The sequence below is a fragment of the Schistocerca gregaria genome, chromosome X (genome assembly GCF_023897955.1).
Source record: "Schistocerca gregaria isolate iqSchGreg1 chromosome X, iqSchGreg1.2, whole genome shotgun sequence".
In the NCBI taxonomy this organism is placed as follows: domain Eukaryota; kingdom Metazoa; phylum Arthropoda; class Insecta; order Orthoptera; family Acrididae; genus Schistocerca; species Schistocerca gregaria.
Window position 1 is genome coordinate 542,406,310 of NC_064931.1, and position 17,437 is coordinate 542,423,746.

Consider the following 17,437-nt stretch of genomic DNA (forward strand, 5'->3'; position numbering starts at 1 on the left):
TGCCACTGAACAAAGAAGAAGAAGAAAAAACAATGAGCGCCCACAGACAATGACGTGGAGTTGAACAAAAAAAGGGAATTTGACAAAGAAGAGAAGGAGGAATCGCTACATGCAGTAACAGTAGCAACGAAATGCTTCTTCTGCGATGGAAATGCAGATGACGACTTCGACTGCTGCTGGCGATGCATCATGGTTCTTCTTCTTCCAGAGACTGACAGCAACTGGGACCAGTGAGCTACTGTACACCCCTTATATCCCCTACATCACGATCACGTGACTGGGAATTCATTTGTCAAGCAATTGACTGGCTTCACTGGTATTCCTGATAACTCTTGAAGCAATTTGTGTTCAACGATAAGGGGAAGGCTGCGGTATTTCTCACAAGCGAGCCCCAAAGAAAGTCTACCATGGGGGAAGGCTAGGGTCTTTCCCACAAAAAGGGTGCAAAGTGTGCCACAAAGATAGGTTGGGTTATTTCCCACAAAAGTGTACAAAGTGTCCAAGGGAGGAAGGCAGCGTGACTTCTGGTCTACTGCCACAAAGAAAGAAAGTGTACTTTTTTACAGAGGGATTAGCACAAGCCCAAGTGCGCTACTACTGGTGCATCTTGGGCCCTGGCTAGTGTGCAGCGGCCTGGCCACTGATGCATGTTGTAGCCCAGCGGAGGGCGAGACACAATCACCTTCCGTGACAGTGTAATTATGTGTTTCGAAATAAAAAAAATGCTGCAGTTCCACACACTGCCTTGTATCTCAAATTGTTTAAACAGTATTCCACACACTGCAGTCGAGTTCCTGCCAATCAAACAATATTTCTAGTATCCACCAAGCGAAGCCAAAGGATATCGATTTAATTAATTAGTCAGTCAATTTGCTAGAGTGGGAGGTGGGCGTGAAGCATCTCGTGAATACTGAAACTGGCACAGTAGGCTATTTCCTGCCATTTTTTCGACCAAGTAAATTAATTAGTCAATTAATTTGATAGTATAAGTGGCCCAAGGTTTCCAGGATTTCTCAGAGGGGCAGGTGACAGAGAAAGTAACCCACAAACCCCATTCACAAGTGCGCGAAATTCAAAATGTGGCGCAGAAACTGGTGGGGGAGGGAACCCATGATGTCACCAGCAGTGGAGTGATTTATTAATTAAGTTGATATCAATTTGATATAAAGTGGAGTATAACAATAGGTTAAGGACCTGCCAACAGAACAATAAGTTAAGGGGTGACATGGAGCAGAACAAGTTTGCCCCTGAATGTATGCTTGCCCCTGAATGTATGCTTGCCATTGATGAATGCCACCTGCACTAGCGAAAGGCCTGATGTCCTCTTGTCCCACTACTAACCATGTTGTGGGGTGTACTTTCGAATTATACACACTTACCACCAAAGATAAATTTGGGTCCCAGTCCATAGTGTGGGAATTAACGTAATAACTAAGCACTCTCCTGCTCGTCTTATGAACCCACTACAGCCTACCATTGGACTGAGAATGAAGTGGAATATTTCTTAATCTTTTCATTCTCAACAACCGACACAACTCATTCATCAGGTCTGACATGGTCCGTTTTATTGTCTCTGGAACCCCAAACTCCAACGCCCATCTGCTCACCAGCTCTGGCATGGCTCTAACTGCCTGCTGATCTGACATCGGCACTACCCCACTAGAACAACTAAAATGGTCTATTATAGTCAGCACAAAACGATTCCCTGCTGTTAATCAAAATGGTTCTGTCACTTCTTGCAACCTGTGCAACATTACTTCTTTTTTACTCTTGTGCCACCTTCTTATTCGTTGCACTGCACCCTCCATGGCCAGAGAAAACATGATCATGTATTTCTCTCAGCACATCTTAACTTAGCTTCCCAGATAGAACCACTTGGGGTCCTAATCTTGTCTCGTAAAAAACACCTGTCACACGCGCTGAAATTCTGCTGCTTACTGTACTGCTAACATTATCCATCAGCACTCTGTGCTTTTAAGAGTCAGCAAGGTCGTGACCTAGTACTTGTGTCAGCACTACCTTCCTACTTAGTGTGGCCGCATTTCTGTGCTTCTTCTCTTGTTTTTGGATTACTTCACACTTAAATTCACTGAGTTTAATCTCCATCTCGACAGTCTACTGCAGGAGTCCTTCAAATCTTGTAACTACCTGGGTGTTAAAATTACGAACAAATTCAGTTGGAAGGACCACATAGATAATATTGTCGGGAAGGCGAGCCAAAGGTTGCGTTTCATTGGCAGGACACTTAGAAGATGCAACAAGTCCACTAAAGAGACAGCTTACACTACACTCGTTCGTCCTCTGTTAGAATATTTCTGCGCGGTGTGGGATCCTTACCAGGTGGGATTGACGGAGGACATCGAAAGGGTGCAAAAAAGGGCAGCTCGTTTTGTATTATCACGTTATAGGGGAGAGAGTGTGGGAGATATGATACACGAGTTGGGATGGAAGTCATTAAAGCATAGACGTTTTTCGTCGCGGCGAGACCTTTTTACGAAATTTCAGTCACCAACTTTCTCTTCCGAATGCGAAAATATTTTGTTGAGCCCAACCTACATAGGTAGGAATGATCATCAAAATAAAATAAGAGAAATCAGAGCTCGAACAGAAAGGTTTAGGTGCTCGTTTTTCCCGCTCGCTGTTCGGGTGTGGAATAGTAGAGAGATAGTATGATTGTGGTTCGATGAACCTTCTGCCAAGCACTTAAATGTGAATTGCAGAGTAGTCATGTAGATGTAGATGTACTTAAAAGCAGCATGGTCAATCTCTACTTTGAACTTCCTTCCATACAGGTAACAGTGGAAGTTTGCTACCGCATACGCCAAGCTAAGTATCTTCCTCTCCATGATTTCTTTCAGCTCCAGGCAACTGTCTCGGAGCAAAAGCAATAACGTTCACTTCTCCATTGGCCTTCCTGTAAATGCATTGAGAGCATGCTTGGATGAATCATATGATAATATAAATTCCTTCAGAAAATCTGGAAATACCAACAACGGAATCAATGTCAACACTTCCTTTAACTCGTCAAATGCTTTCTGACACCCACTCAAATTCGATTCCCTTTCTCAGGAAATATGTAAGCAATTTTGCTACATCTGTGAATCCTGTGATGAATTTTCTATAATTATTCGTGAGTCCCAGGAAACCCTGCAACTCTTTCCTTGTCCCTAGTAGTGGAGAATATTGCATCGCCTGTATCAATGTCAGATAAGTCCTCATACTACCCTTACTAATTACATGACCCAAGTTGTAAAATGAAACATCTCAGTACTCAATGTTAAATATGCAGCCTGTAACCCCTTGAACATTTCGCTTGGTCGCTGCCTATGTTCTTGAATATCTCTTAAAATAACAATTATGTCATCCAAATACACTAAAATTGACAGGGCTTCAGTCCTTTCAACACTCTGCCTAACAAACGCTAGACTATTGCTGGTGTATTCTTCAACTCAAATGGAATTCTCCTAAACTGATCAAGTCCCCAAGTTACTGAAAAGTGGTGTCTGATTTATCCTCTGGAACTATGTCCAACTGGTGGTATCCACTCCTCAAATTCATCGTCGAGATATACCGGCATTGCCCAAAATTATCAATGGACTCAATGGCTTCCATGATGTTTGGAATGGGGTAAGCATCTGTAGTCTTACTGTTCAAATAGTGGTAGTCACAACAGAACTGATTCTTCCTTGAACCGTTTGTAGACTTTTGGTATGATTACAATTCCTGCCCTCCATGGCCTACGACACTTTTCCATTACGCCATCAGCTAACTGCTGATTGATAAACTCTTCAAGAATAAGCTGTAGAGAACATGATCTTCTGTATGGCCTCCGTTACACTGGCGCTCCGTTCCTTGCACGAATCCTATGCTGCATCATAGACACTGCAGGCAATAGCCCCCATGTATGGAATAAGTCTTGAAACTCCAACAATAGCTCTTCCATCTAAGCCCTCTCTGTTCCCTCCAAAAGCTTAACCTTCTCACTCAATTCAGTTTTAGTGGAATCTTGGGCCTTTTCTAAGCTTACTCCTCCTGTGCAACTAATTTCCTCTTTCAGAACTTCTAACATTTCCACTAACGTTCCCTTTAACAACTTAGCCTCCTCAGAACTAAAATTATCCACATTGGTGAGTATTACCTTGCCTCCATCGTTTTCCTGTACATGAACAATATTTCGTTTTACTAAACAACACACTGCATCTAATACATCGGTATCCTCCAGTGGTTCCACTATACACAACAAATCAACTGGTAAATCTGTCTCCATATTCACCCACAGTGACTTCCTGGTGCCAGTCAGGTCAGTCATGTGAATTAAGTCTTAACATCATTGCTCATGGTGTAACTTGATTGGCTACTATGATCGACACTTCTTGCAACAGACAAATATTGACGAAAGCTTTTTCTGGCCAGAATGTCACCACCAAGTTCCATGACACTTCATCAAAGGTCATTTATGGCACGATTCTGGTACAGAAAACCTAGCCCTAGAATATTGATGTAGCCCCTGCTTACATGAGACACCAGTTCTACACATTACCTAAACTTGATTGCCTCCAGTTGAAAAATTCGACATTATCAGCCACAGCGGCTTTATATCGTTATCCTCCACCTCACGCATATTACAGTGTTGTGGGTTCCATTGCTTCCTACGTGCTAAGTTTCTTGAGGCCACCTACACATGTGCCACATGTCCAGCAGACACTTATACTTTTTACCACCTATCACACTCACTATGGCATATTCTGTCTCTGCATTCGTATTTACAGCATTTTCTACTGCCGGAAAGCCGCGCGGGATTAGCCGAGCGGTCTCAGGCGCTGCAGTCATGGACTGTGGGGCTGGTCCCGGCGGAGGTTCGAGTCCTCCCTCGGGCTTGGGTGTGTGTGTTTGTCCTTAGGATGATTTAGGTTAAGTAGTGTGTAAGCTTAGGGACTGATGATGGTTGGTTGGTTGTTTGGGGAAGGAGACCAGACAGTGTGGTCATCGGTCTTATCGGATTAGGGAAGGATGGGGAAGGAAGTCGGTTGTGCCCTTTCAGAGGAACCATCCCGGCATTTGCCTGGAGTGATTTAGGGAAATCACGGAAAACGTAAATCAGGATGGCCGGACGCGGGATCGAACCGTCGTCCTCCCGAATGCGAGTCCAGTGGGGACTGATGACCTTAGCAGTTAAGTCCCATAAGATTTCACACACATTTGAACATTTTTGTACTGCCAGAAACGCCTTACTGTTGTCCTTGGAATCCCTCTTGTGTTTAACACGTACTTATTACCACCCAAAGCTTCAGTACTATTATGACCACAATAATGCTGATGGTTCATACCACCTCTGTGGTTCTGTGGCTCGCAGTATCGCCTCTTCACACACCCCATATGATCACAAAGCATTTTATACTCGCTGCCAACACATTGTCGATCTCTTAACCCTGTTGAACACCAGTCTCTTCAAATTCAATTGATAGTTTAACTGCTGCATGGAGATCCATAGGTGCAACCAGTGTGCATCCTCCAAGGCTTTTCCTGCGCAAAACCCCTCAGGAAAGTATCGAATGGCCTTTGGTCGTCTACCTGTAACAATACCTTGTTTGCCTCATCACTTAGCGTCAGTTTATACGTATGCACATTACATTTTTTAATGGTCTCTGCAAAATTCGCGATGGTTTTCTTAGGCCTCTTAGCAGTTACACTTGACTGCTTACGAAAAAACATCACGCTATGCTGCTTTTTCTATCTTTGCAACAATCCTTGCCTAAGCAACTTAAAAGTTCCTACCTTGTCCAGTGCCTCCGTACATCATACTTGGACAACGATTTCGCACTCCCGAAAGGCGCTATCTCGCTATCTGCAACTGCTTGTCCGGCCTCCCCACAGCCAATAACAACAGGGCCTCCACGAATGATAACACATCCACAGGTGAACTACTGGAAAAGGGAGTGACAAAGTTCGCAACAGTTGAATATAACGGTAGATTCTGAGATTTCAATAACCCCAACTCCTCCTTTTCTGCTAGCTTATTATTCCCTGCTCCCAGCCATGCTACCTCATTAACGAATGGCTGCATAGCTTCGTGATCGGTGACACCTTGTGTCTCTGTTTCTTCATTGCATTACCATTACTCATATTTACGAATTATAGAGTAACAGCCCATCAATACGAAGAACAGGAGATGCCTTAGTTAATAATACTCCATCCCAATAGGCCTCGGAAGGCCCAACCGTACCGACAGACCAGTATGTCTTCCTCAACCGATATGTGTCACTGGATATAAATATGGAGGGGCGTGTGGTCAGCACACTGCTCTCCCGGCCGTTGTCAGTTTTCGTGACCGGAGCGTCTACTTCTCGAACAAGTAGCTCCTCAATTGGTTTAACAAGGGCTGAGTGCACCCCGCTTGCCAACAGGACTCGGCAGATTCAGACGGTCACTCAATCAAGTGCTAACCAAGCCCGACACTGCTTAACTTCAGTGAACTGACGGGAATCAGTGTTACTACCGCGAAAGACCGTTTGGAGTTAGTAAGGCTACCACACTTACTTCTTAGTCTAATCGTGATCTATCTGAACTCACCTGTATATTGCCTCGCCATGTGGCCAAAATGATGACATGTAAAACAAACAACTGTCACAGATTTGGGACAAGGGGTAGAATGCCCAGTTAGAATGTCTAAAGACACCAAAAATTGGTCATTACAAAGTGTACTGTAAGGTTCTAAAGAAATTGGACAGAAATGATAAACATTACATTATGAACACATAACTGATATCTCTGATAATAAAACGAAGACTGTTTGGCTTATTGTAGGATGGAAACGGGTTAGAACAAAAGGACTTTAGAACAGAGCAAAAGTGGAGGAAATCTTATATGCAGTCTTGAACAAATATTCACTATTTTCAGCAACACTTCTTGTCAGTGTTAGAACAAACAGGCTGCAAGGACTCTACTAATGAAACCTAGAATCTTATGCAAAATGCTGTTCCCAGAAATATCGGTAAAATTTATATTAGCTCTGTCACGGTATCAGAACAATGGAAGAAGAATCATCTCTCTGAAGAGCAAAAACTCCACTGGAGTAAATACCATGTCTAACAATTTGTTGAAACAGTGCTGTGGTTCTGTAAGTGACATACTTAGCCACATTTTCAATGTATACTTACAACAGGGAACTGTGCCTGACAGACTGAAATACGCTGTTGTGAAATCTCTCTTCAAGAAAGGTAAAAAAAAATGAAAGCTACATATTACAGGCCAATTTCTCTTCTGACTGCTTTTTGAAGATACTAGAGAAGCTCATGTATACAAGAATTTTGGAACATCTAGATAGATTTAACATCGTTAGCAAACGACAGCCTGGTTTCCAAAAGGGCCTGTCAACGGAGAAAGCAATCCATGTTTCTATAAATAAAGTTACAGGACACAATAGTGAAAACAGGATTATTTTGTGATTTATGAAAAGCCTATGACACTGTAAACCATCAAATATTATTACAGAAAGCTAACCTTTAAGGAATAAGTGATGTATCGAAGAAATGGTTACAGTCATACCTCAAAGATAGGAAGCAGAAAGTAGTATTAGACAGCATAGACGATTTCTGTAGTGATCTGTTTTCATCAGAATGGAAAAGCATCAAATGTGGAGTGGCACACAGTTCGATTCTTGGTCCCTTACTGTTCCTGAAATTTATAAATGTTCCTCCACAATGTACAAAGCTACAGCGCAATTCTGCCATATTTTGCAAACGACACTAACATTATGATTGATGGTTGAGGAGCCTACATGTGAATACCTTCAAAGAAACTATTATCAACATTCTCATCAATTTAGTAAAACGATTTAGTGTCGATCGAGTCTCATTAAAATTTAATAAAACTAATCGTTTTCAGTTCACTGGAACTGCCAAAACTGAGGAAGAGCTGCAGAGTAAATTTGTCTCGTCATATAATAAATCTTCATAAGAAACTCAGCTCACTGATATTGTCTGCATGTATTATCTCTGAAAGTGAGAACTTGTGAGTTTCTCCAGAAAATTATTCCTGATGACATTATTGAGTGGAAATGTGCAAAATATGTCAGGCAGTTGATATGTTTGTTTCCAAGATTAGCAATTATACGAAGAGCAATAGTAGCTGAACTTAACTGTTCTGGAAGCTCATTAATTTGCTTCTTCCTGTTCAAGTTTCATCACTATCTATACCCAAAAATTAAAGCATTCTACCTTAGCTACTGCCTCCTGCTCATGTGCTATGGCAACGCTAGTATGACACTATTTGTTGTACAGAACTGAATGTAGTGTGTTCTCTTTTTCAAACTGTAGGATTAGTCCATTTTCAGAGAACCACCTAATAATTCTTTGGAAAATATCTTTTACTAACTCTTCTGTTACTTTCTCTCTTATTAGACTTATTGTAACATTTGTATCATCTGTAAAAAGTATCAATTTCGCTTGTTGATTATTAAATGGAAGGTCATTTACATATATAAGGAATAAGAGATGAGCCCAAATTGAACCCTGTGGGACTCCCTTTGTGATTTCTACCCCATTCACTAACATTTTCTACTTTTCCAACATTGTCTAAATTATACAGAACAACCTTTTCATTCCATTTGTCAACCATGATTCAAAGCAGCTGTGTGAAAATCCAACACTTTCATAAAACTTGAGTTTTTCTAAGAGAGTATCAAGATCTATACAATCGAAGGCCTTGAAGAGATCATAAGCAATACCAAGTGACGGTATATTATTATTTAAGTCTTGTACTATTTGATGAGTGAAAGTATAAACAGCATTCCCAGTGGAGGAACCTTTCTGCAATCCAAACTGTGATACGCTAAGTAAATTGTTTCCGCTTTAGTGTGCGACTACTCTAGAGTATATTATTTTTTCATATATTTTGGAAAAACATGTCAGTACAGAACCTGGGTGATAACTGTTTAAAAGTCTGTCTCTTCACTTTTCTTATGCAGTGCTTTAATAACAGCGTATTTTAACGTGTCTGGGAAAATTTCCAGTGCCAATAATGCATTACATTTGTCACTGAGGACATTACTTATTAAATTGTAACAACTTTTCAGGATTCTATTTGAAATTCCATCAAACCACAAGAGCTTTTGTTCTTTAGAATTTTTATACTTGTGTTAATTTCAGTGAAGGATGTATGTGCTATTTCTAGTCGCTTAAAGTTTTGCAGAATGACATTTTTTATGTAGTCTCCTGCTTCTTCAAGTGAACCATTTAATCAGATGTTTGCTGCTAGATTTACAAAGTTACTGTTAAAATTACTTGAAAGTTGAGAATTATCAGTCACAAATTGTCATATAGTTTAATTGTTGTGGAATCTTGTACAAGGAATGGATGTCCTATGTCCCATTTGACAATGTTCTATACAGTTTAATCTTGCTATCTGCATTATTTGTTTCTGTCAGGACATGCATACTTCTCGACATTTTAATGACTTTCCTTAAAATACTACAGTATTTTTTGTAGTACGCAAGTAATGTAGGGTCTTGACTTACTCTGGCCTTTACATAGGTCTCTCTCTTATTCTCACATGAGATTTAGTTCTCTTGGGTATCCACAGCTTACTTGTTTTTTAATGAATCTTTTGGATAATTTTTTAGGATAGCAAGTTTCAAGTATTGACACAATGAAAAAAGCTAAAAAAATTAATTGACAGACTTTATACCCTTGTGACGTTCTTACGGTTGAATCGATGGAGTAAGACACAAATAAATAAATAAATAAAAATAAATTACATAGTGTACATCGTCCGGGCTCTAACCTCTGATTCTTACAATTACACTTGAACTGGGAGACAGACATCCACCGGTTCCCTCGGCCTCACAAAAGTAACTTTATAGTTATTATGATGACGCTTAACGCTCGACCTCTCACCAAAACACAGACAACAGAGTCACTTACCCTACAACAAAGATACCATAGGCTGCAGTTCTGTTGTCGCACCGTGGAGGATGGTACACGGTCCGCTGTTCACTGTCAGTGATGTCAGCTCTCATAACACCACAGCACAGGGTGAGCAGTTGAATGACGGGCTGGTGGAGCCTAGTGACACAAAGGTGGCCGATGGAAGTACTTTAATATACTTCAATTAAACATCTCGTCGTAGTCATTGTGAAGCAGACACGCCGCACTCTGGAGAGGCGAGGGGGCGATGGCCAGTTGACGGCTGGCTTCCAACCTAGTGAAGAGGTACATGTGTCAGTGCACTGTGGTGCTGATATCAGGTTGGCGGCACCTCAGCGACCCGTCAGTCATCCAGGGGCCTGACGTCAGCAGCACGCTTCTTCTTGTAATGCAACAGCATTCTGCTGTTGAATGCCTCGCTCAGCAGACTCAGGCCCAGTTGGCGTCCACTGTGTTGACAAGGAAAGACTGCCGTGCACGGGACATGATCCACTGCTGCCTGGTAGGAGTCTGGCGGTGGCGGGAGTGGACAGCAGCTGCCAGTGCCCATTCATCTCATCGTTTGTCGTAGCTCTAGCGTCATTATAGCGTTGCTGGACTCCAAATGAATCTGCCTGAAAATTCACAGCTATTTCTGCAGTTCTGGGGCGCATTTGTTTCACTATTACTTAGTGTCTGGTCACGTAGCTTATAATGGTTCTTGCTCTGGTGCAGTGACACTATCCTGCCCACTCCGGCCATTGCTACTGTACAGTGAAAGTTTCACCGAGAACCTCTTATGCTTCTCACAATCCTTTCGTGTACATGTTGCTATAAAGTCTATCTCGCCGCACTGCACCAGTGATAGCTAACACAATCCCCATGGCGACTTCCTTACAAATCCCCACAAATTTTACTTAAAACTAAATAGCTATGCTGCAAAAGGCAAACCTACGTTTACAGCATTTGTAGATTTAGAGAAAGATGTTGACAGTGATGGAGGACTACAATATTTTGAAGGTAACAGCCACAAAATACAGGGAGTGAAATGTTATTTTCAGCTTGTGCACAAACTGGAGTACAGCTTTGATTGAGATGGAGTGAGACAGGATTGTAGTCTGTCTCTGATGTAATTCAGTCTGTTCACTGAACAAGCAGTAAAGGAAACCAAGGAGGAATTTAGAAAGTGAATTCATGTTCAGGGAAAAGAAATAAGAACTTGAAGTTTGCCGATGACATTGTACTCCTGTCAGAGACGGCAAAGAATTTGGAAGAACAACAGTATGGACTTGATAGCGTCTTGAAAATAGGTTGTAAGATTAACGTCAACAAAAGTATATCAACTGTAATGAAATGTAGTAGAATTAAATCAGGTGATGCTGAGGCAAGGTGAATCTGAGGCAATTAGATTAGGAAATGAGCCACTAAAATATTAGACGAGTTTTGCTATTTGGGTAATAAAGCAGTTGATGATGGCCAATGTGGAGAGGATATAAAATGCAGACTGGCTATAGGAAGAAAATCATTTCTGAAAAAGAGAAATTTGTTAACATCTAATATAAATAGCTGTGATAAATAGGTGCTTCTGAGTTTTCATAAGGATTAGACTTGACGTAATGTAATCAAATAACGTGATTCTAAAACTCGCAGCCCAGAAACCATTCAAAGTTAAATTCAAAATAAAGGTTTGTGTTGTCTGAGGTGATATTTACGTCGTATTTTTAAAAAACTTAAATTTAATGTAATTTTCATCATGCGTCGTATTTTTTTCTGAAAAGCACAATTTGTAATAGAATAAAACTTATGGTGTGTCCTTCAGCATTTGATTTAAAACCAATATTAGTAAACTTTTTTATGGCATCATCAATGGAGAGCTGTAGAAAAATAAAAATTAAAGTGAAATAGCGGCAAAACCCATGAATTAGCGCGAGGCCGTTGTCGATCTCCTGCTGTTTATGTTTCACGGCAGGCCATCGCATCCTATGTACAAAGTTAGCGTAAGCATTTATTATTTAATCATATTTTTCCTCGCTTCAGACAAAGAGCTCCGTGAAAATTAAAGTCGCAATCAGTGCGTCATAATCAGAGGTTCAACCATATGTAAGTTTTTAAAATTGTGTTATTTACTGTTATGCTATTGTTACATACTTCCATCGACAACAGACCTTGTGCTTTACTAAAGTGCGATATAAGGTTTTTGAGTTACACTGCACACAAATTGACGCGTTCGGAAAATAACGCAGACTTACACGAATTTCAACTCTAAAGCCACTAAACATTTAAGATAGAACTTTAGGAAAGTTGTTTTCTTTTACAGTAACTAACACTTGCGAAAATTATTAATGGTTATAAAAAATACGAGGTCAGTCTTACCTTTTTCGTCCGATTCACACACACACACACACACACACACACACACACACACACACACACACACACACACACCACAGAGAACTGGTTACCGTATATTATCCTATTTGTTCTTCAGGACAGTGCTCACTCGCGATCATAATTTTGCACGTTTTTGCTGTATGTCAAAGCCCTGATACGTGTTTACGTGGGGACTGACTGTATGACAGGGTTTGTGCTACAGCATATCTCTGTTTACAGATAGTGTGGGCGCTAGACAAAGTGATCTCGTTCGCAATCTCATTTTGACAGCGACAGTGCTTCCCCTTATTAGTCTTCCAGTTCGTCTAGAGTTTGAGTGGTTAGCAGCGAGATTGCACCTGACTGGCTATGTAGTTTAGTAGCGTCGGTGTTTGACGTGTAGCCGTGTGTTTGGTGGACTTGCCGGTACACCTGGCCATGCGATATTGGGTGTCTTTTGTTCAGCCGGGCGTATACGGGGTTTGATGGCGCACCAGCGTATACACGAGGCCCCTCGATATTAGGTGTCTTCTGTTTGACGCGGTCAGCACGCTGGGGCGTGGTGACGCAGCCGTCTCTTTGTGTACGCAGAGCCAGTAGCCATCCACGTGACAGCGATACACAGGTTCCAATCTTGTAGCGTGATCGCTAAGTGCATTTATCGAATGAAGTTCAAATGCCAGACCAACATACTTGATTTTACAATTTCAAAGAATTTCTCAAATCACTAGAGACGAATGCTACGGCAGTAATAATAATATTACAAAAGGCGGTTCTGTCTCAAATAGCAGTCCAGGAAAAGCTAATGTTTCGACTCATAACAAGACAAATCTCGGCAGTGAACGACATGGACGTGGTGCAGTGAACAGCACATTGGGCTACTATTCCAGAGGACGGCGTATTAAAAAAAAATGCATCAGCCCATCCAAATTTATGTTTACCGTGATTTCTCTAATTCGCTCCAAGGAAACGGCTAGGTTGGTTCTTTTGAAACGGCGTGCCCAATTTCCTTCCCCATCCTTGAATCATTCCGAGCCCGTGTTCCGTCTCTAATGACCTCGATGTCGACGGAACATTAAACTCTGATCGTCTTGCTTTCTTTTCTTCGATTTCGATGGGAAGATAAACTAGACCCTTCCGCCTTTCTTCGAAGTTCGATAAAGAGAACAGGGCTCTGAAGCATGTTGAGTTCGGTGATAAGTTTTCTGAAAATTTGTGTTGAAGTAGTCTAAGGTTTTCGACTTTCTTGGAACAATAAATGCATAATAAGCCATTTGTATACTCTTACAGAGCTTTCGAAGTTTTATGTTACACGAAAACATAAAAAAAAGCTCTTGTAGCTCGCTTACTATTATATCAGTAGCCATGTAGCTCTATGCAGAAATGCAGCTTGTTAGAAAAATTAGCTTTAAAATACAGGGAGCGAAAGGCTATTTACAATTTGTACAGAAACCAGATGGCAGTTATAAGAGTCGAGGGACATGAAAAGGAAGCAGTGGTCGGAAAGGGAGTAAGACAGGGTTGTAGCCTCTCCCCGATGTTATTCAATCTGTATATTGAGCAATCAGTAAAGGAAACAAAAGAAAAATTCGGAGTAGGTACTAAAATCCACGGAGAAGAAATAAAAACTCTGAGGTTTGCCGACGATATTGTAATTCTGTCAGAGACAGCAGAGGACTTGGAAGAGCAGTTGAATGGAATGGACAGTGTCTTGAAAGGAGGATATAAGATGAACATCAACAAAAGCAAAACGAGGATAATGGAATGTAGTCGAATTAAGTCGGGTGATGCTGAGGGAATTAGATTAGGAAATGAGACACTTAAGGTAGTAAAGGAGTTTTGCTATTTGGGGAGCAAAATAACTGATGATGGTTGAAGTAGAGAGGATATAAAATGTAGACTGGCAATGGCAAGGAAAGTGTTTCTGAAGAAGAGAAATTTGTTAACATCGAGTATAGATTTAAGTGTCAGGAAGTCATTTCTGAAAGTATTTGTATGGAGTGTAGCCATGTATGGAAGTGAAACATGGACGATAAATAGTTTGGACAAGAAGAGAATAGAAGCTTTCGAAATGTGGTGCTACAGAAGAATGCTGAAGATTAGATGGGTAGATCACATAACTAATGAGGAAGTATTGAATAGGATTGAGGAGAAGAGAAGTTTGTGTCACAACTTGATCAGAGGAAGGGATCGGTTGGTAGGACATGCTCTGAGGCATCAAGGGATCACCAATTTGGTATTGGAGGGCAGCGTGGAGGGTAAAAATCGTAGAGGGAGACCAAGAGATGAATACACTAAGCAGATTCAGAAGGATGTAGGTTGCAGTAGGTACTGGGAGATGAAGAAGCTTGTACAGGATAGAGTAGCATGGAGAGCTGCACCAAACCATCTCAGGACTGAAGACCGCAACAGCAACAACAGTGTACATATAAGCCTATAGTTATACACATAATTTGTATAGATGCAGCGTGTTTAGTATTTCTTACGCCGCGTTTTGTTCATAGTCTATCACTAGATTTAAAAGAAAAAGTAAACATAAAGAGCCATTGATTGCCTTTTTTCTTTAAGATCTGATGATGGCATATGCAATAATAAAAGCATTGCGAGCCACAGATAACCACGAACCTCTAATAAGGATTTTCTGCCATACGTAGCGCAAATATGTAAGTTGTGAGATTTAACTCTTCTGCGGGCAGTTTGATGGCAGTACAATACGAAATATATTACAGACTTTAGCTACACAAGTTCCAAAATTTCCAATGTTATCAATTACGCATTAACATTTTGTGCGTTTTTCGTCGCTCTTTTTCAACACTCTTAATTCTTACTTTTGATGCTGCAAACATTTATGAAGCTCTAATCCAGTTTTGCGTTAATAACGATTAAATATTTGAATATTTGTCGTAAAAGCTTAAATAAAAGTTTAATTCGCACATTTACACTATTAGACAAAAACGAAAGAAAGAAAGAAAGAAAAGACGCACCACTAAGGAATTATTCGAATGAGATAAAATCGGTAGATATTATGTACATGTACGGATGAACAAATGAGTACAAGTTCAGAAAAATCCAACGACTTATTCAAGAGAAGGAGCTTCACAAACTGAACCAGTCAACGTTGGTCCAATTCTGGCCCATATGCAAGCAGTTACTCGGCTTGGCTTTGATCGATGGAGTTGTTGGATGTCCTCCTGAGGGATCTAATGCCAAATTGTGTAAAAAAAATGGTTCAAGTGGCTCTGTGCACTTTGGGACTTAACATCTGAGGTCATCAGTCCCATAGAACTTAGAACTACTTAAACCTAACTAACCTAAGGACATCACACACAGCCATGCCCGAGGCAGGATTCGAACCTGCGACCGTAGCAGTCGCGTGGTTGCGGACGGAAGCGCCTAGAACCGCTCGGCTACCGTGGCCGGCCAAATTGTGTCAAACTGGCGCATTAGATAGTCAAAATCCTGAGCTGTTTGGAGGGCTCTGCCTATGATGCTCCAAATGTTCTCAGTTGGGGAGTGATCCGGAGACCTTGTTGGCCAAGGTAGAGTTCGGCAAGTACGAAGATAAGCAATAGAAACTCTCGCCATGTGTTTTTTCTGAAACTGTAATCATTTGTTTGTCTGCACGTGTACATCACATCTACTGATTGCCGCCCCTTTCGGATAATTCCTTCCTGGGGCGCCGTTTTTTTCCCTTAAAACATTTTGGCTAGTCTCACACTGTAGAAATATGTTGGCCTAATCGCCGCCAACAACAGAGTGCCTGCGCCTAGTTCTCACAGCCGCTGCCCGCACTCCTTGCCTGACGTCACATTTGCCACCTACAGAGAGTGCGTCTAGTACACGAATACAGTGTAAAATATATCTGTGACAACATATGTAACTACTTCTTGTATTTAAGTGGACACTGTCACTCGTACTGTCACACGTTGTATTCCTCTTTTAATTTGGTGGCAACCTCTTTCATTTTGAATACAACTGTTATTAGTGGTTATCCAGTGATTTCATTAATAACTGGGAATTTTGCAGTAATAAGTATAAATTTTTTGCAATCGGAAACGCCGCCTCTTGGACCCAACCGTAGCAATAATGTAAATATCTCTGTGCGTGATAAATAGCGTGGTGCAATCCAGTTTCGAATTCGAAGAGTTCGTCCAGACCTGGATCACCCTTTTCTTCAGCACGACAATGCCACACCACACACAAGCACTGCCACACCTGCAATAATCCGACGCCTTGGGCTCACTGTCATCGATTATTCTCCATACTGTCCCGACTTGGCCCCATCCGGTTTCATCTGTTTCCAAAACAAAGAAGACCTTCGATGAATTCACTTTGATAGCAACGAAGCGGTGCTAGTAGAGGTGAGGTTATGGCTTCGCAACAAAGTCAAACATTGTACAGTAACGGTATCAACAAACTAGACATTTGTTGGGAGAAATGTGTTTGTCGACAAAGTGACTATGTTGAAATATAAATATATTGACATGAAGAACAAAGATGTAGAATGTTTGTATTTAAAAAGCTTTAATAGTTTTCCCATAAAAAATCATAGGCATTACTTTTCAACATACCCTCGTACTTTCGTTGACGTTTAACTTAAAACCACTTTTCGTGGCACTATCTATACTATTGGACTCATCTTCCAAGTGCTTTGTCATCTCTGACAGAATTCCAATACCATCGTCAAACCTCCAGGTTTTTATTCCTACTCCTTGAAATTCGATTTCCATATTTCTCCTTCGTTTCCTGCACAGCTTTCTCATTTTACGAACTGAAAGCATTGCGGATAGGCTTCACTCCTGTTTCACTCCCTTCTTCACTACTGCTTCCATTTCATATTCTCGACTTTTATAGCTGCAGTCTGGTTTCTGTTGTAAATCACTTCCATTTCCTGTTTTTATCCCTGCTTCCGTCAGTATTTAAAAGAGTGTCTTCCAGTCAGCAATTTCTGAAACTTTCACTAAATCTACATGTGCAATAAATTTAGGTTTGGCTTTCATAACGTATATCCTAATATGAGTCGTAATGTCAGTATGGTCCCTTGATGTTCCTAAATTTATTCAGAACCGAATCTGATCTACCTTGAGGTCACCTTCTATCAGTTTTTTTCGTTCTTCTGGAAATAACTGGCGTCAGTATTTCGCAATCATGTTTTATTAAACTGT